Here is a 3,383-nt window from a genome sequence, read left to right as displayed (position 1 = left end):
TTTAATATGATATGCTGCTGCTGCTCCTAAGTCGCTTCAGTCGTGTCCGACTCTGTGCGACCCCATAGACGGCAGCCCACCAGGCTCCCCCGTCCCTGGGATTCTCCAGGCAAGAACACTGGAGTGGGTTGCCATTTCCTTCTCCAAAGCATGAAAGGGAAAAGTGAAAGTGGAGTTGCTCAGTCGTGTTCGACTCTTCGCGACCCCATGGTCTGCAGCCCACCAGGCTCCTCCGTCCATGGGATTTTCCAGGCAAGAGTACTGGAGTGGGGTGCCATTGCCTTCTCCAAATATGATATACAAATGTCAAAAAAAGACAATTAACAGAATTTAAACAAAAAAGATTAAGTTCAAGTCACCAATTTATTTTCTGTTGCTAAAAAAAAAAAAACCTAAAGTAGGTATATGTTAAAAAGCAAAAACTATAATACAACTGAAAAACTGAGATATAAAAGTTCTTTTTAAATTTCTCCAAATATATACTAATATGCACAAAAAGCAGAGCTTTCATGAGCTTCATGAACTGTTGTTGTTCAGTCACTCAGTCGTGTCCGACTCTCTGCGAACCCATGGGACTGTAGCACACCAGGCTTCTGTGTCTTTAACCAAGTCCTACAGCTTGCTCAAACTCATGTCCATTGAGTTTGTAATGCCATCTCATCCTCTGTCATCCACTTCTCCTCATGCTTTCAAACTTCCCCAGCAGCAGGGTCTTTTATAATGAATCGGCTCTTCGCATCAGGTGGCCAAAGTATTGGATATTCACCTTCAGCATGAGTTCTTCTAATGAACACCCAGGACTGATCTCCTTTAGGATGGACTGGTTGGATCTCCTTGCAGTCCAAGAGACTCTCAAGAGTCTTTTCCAACAGCACTGTTCAAAAGCATAAATTCTTCAGCACTCAGCTTTCTTTATAGTCCAACTCTCACATTATACATGACTTTGTATGGAAATACCATAGCTTTGATGCCTCTCCTTTTTAATATGCTAAGCTGGTCATAGCTTTTCTTCCAAGGAGCAAGCGTCTTTTAATTTCATGGCTGCAGTCACCATCTGTAGTGATTTTGTACTTGTTTCTATTGTTTCCCTATTTGCCATGAAGTGATGGGACCAGGTGCCATGATCTTCATTTTTTTCAATGTTAAGTTTTAAGCCGGCTTTTTCACTCTCCTCTTTCTCCTTCATCAAGAGGCTCTTTAGTTCCTCTTTGCTTTCTGCCAAAAGGGTGACATCATGTGCATATCTGAGGTTATTGATATTTATCCTGGCAATCTTGATTCTAGCTTGTGCTTCATTCAGCCTGGCATTTTGCATGATGTACTCTGCATATAAATTAAAGAAGCAGGGTGACAATATACAGCCTTGATGTACTCCTTTCCCAATTCGGAACCACTCTGTTGTTCCATGTCTGGATTTAAGTGTTGCTTCTTGACCTACATACAGATTTCTTAGCAGGCAGGTAAGGTGATTTGGTATTCCCATCTCTTTAAGAATTTTCCCCAGTTTGCTGTGATCATACAGTTCAGGGCTTTAGCACACTCAATGAAGCAGATGTTTTTATGGAACTCTCTCGCTTTTTCTATGACACAATGGATGTTAGCAATTTGTTCTCTTGTTCTTCTGCCTTTTCTAAATCCAGCTTGAACATCTGGAAATTCTCGGTTCACGTACTGTTGAAGCCTGGCTTGGAGAATTTTGAGCATTACTTTGCTAGCATGTGAAATGAGTGCAATTGTGCAGTAGTTTGAACATTCTTTGGCACTGCCCTTCTTTGGGATTGGAATGAAAACTGACCTTTTCCAGTCTTGTGGCCACTGCTGAGTTTTCCAAATTTGCCGACATATTGAGTGTAGCACTTTCACAGCATCATCTTTTAGGATTTGAAATAGCTCATCTTGAATTCCATCACCTCCACTAGTTTTGTTCACAGTGATGCTTCTTCCTAAGTTCCACTTGACTTTGCAATCCAGGATGTCTGGCTATAGGTGAGTGATCATACCATCATGGTTATCTGGGTCATTAAGATCTTTTTTGTATAGTTCTTCTGTGTATTCTTGCCATGTCTTGTTAATATTTCCTTGAATATTAAGTTCCAAAATGACAAATGATGTATAATCATAACTTAGAAAAGACAAATAAAGGGAGGTAATCAGATCTAAAGATCTTCTGAAATACTTTAAAAATATATACTTAATTCCCTGACAATTTTGTCAAATCTGGCAGGATTTAGATCATCCTACATGTAGAGAGGAGCAAAGGTTACATGATACATTCAGTATTATATAAAAGTTCAGCATTTTAACCATAATAACAGTTCTAAGTTACTGAGAAGACTCAGTAAAATGATATAATCACACATAGCAGCTTCCCAGGTGGCGCTAGTGGTAAAGAACCCGCCTGCCAACGCAGGGGACGTGAGACATGGGTTCGATCCCTGGGTCAGGAAGATCCCCTGGAGGAGGAAATGGAACCCCACTCCAGTATTCTTGCTGGAAGAATCCCATGGAAAGAGAAGCCTGGTGGACTGCTATAGTACATGGGGTCACAAAAAGTCAGACTGTCTGAGCCACATAAAAGGGGCTTGCAAATTTTTCCTTAAAGGGCTACATCATGAATATTTAGGTTTGTGGGCCATATGATCTCTGTCACAACAACTCATCTCTATCACTGTACTGTGAAAGCAGTCACAGAAAATAGGTAATAAGTGAATGTGACTATGTTCCAACAAGACATTATTAAACAAAACAGGCAGCCCAGCCCGCTCACAAGCTGAAGTCTGCTGATCCCCAACAGATCTTTGATTCGTAGGGAGATCATGACACGGAGAAGGCAATGGCACCCCACTCCAGTACTCTTGCCTGGAAAATCCCATGGACGGAGGAGCCTGGTAGGCTGCAGTCCATGGGGTCGATAAAGGTCGGACAGGACTGAGCGACTTCACTTTCACTTTTCACTTTCATGCATTGGAGAAGGAAATGGCAACCCACTCCAGTGTTCTTGCCTGGAGAATCCCAGGGACGGGGGAGCCTGGTGAGCTCCCGTCTCTGGAGTCTCACAGAGTCGGACACGACTGAAGTGACTTAGCAGCATGACAGTGAGAAATAAGAGCAAGTGAAACCACAGAAGCCCTTTCAGCTTTGACAAAGGGATTCACTACTGATCTATGAAAATATGACTTTGGTCTTTTGGTCCCTGTCCAATTTAAGTCCTTCTACACAAAGACACATTCCCACTATGACTCCAGGTAAGAGTAGTTGTGTGGCTTAAGAAGAAAAGTGAAATTATGAAACCATTTATAAGTATTCATTTTCCTATTATTTAGAAGCTACCTTCTCACTCTTAAAAACCCCTCTGCTGATATAATCATAAAAGGCCTTATTTA

The 3,383-nt window shown here is 41.6% G+C and overlaps 1 protein-coding gene across 1 annotated transcript in view; it reads right to left on the bottom strand.

Annotated features, from left to right (window-relative positions):
- LOC104984492 (thioredoxin-related transmembrane protein 4-like) overlaps window positions 1-3,383 on the bottom strand; it is a 69,069-nt gene that overhangs the window by 17,779 nt on the left and 47,907 nt on the right. The window lies entirely within an intron of this gene.

This window comes from Bison bison, unplaced genomic scaffold, assembly GCF_000754665.1.
Source record: "Bison bison bison isolate TAMUID 2011002044 unplaced genomic scaffold, Bison_UMD1.0 scf7180017864030, whole genome shotgun sequence".
Lineage (NCBI taxonomy): Eukaryota > Metazoa > Chordata > Mammalia > Artiodactyla > Bovidae > Bison > Bison bison.
The sequence above is the reverse complement of the archived record's forward strand: the minus strand, read 5'-3'. Positions and strand labels throughout refer to the sequence as shown.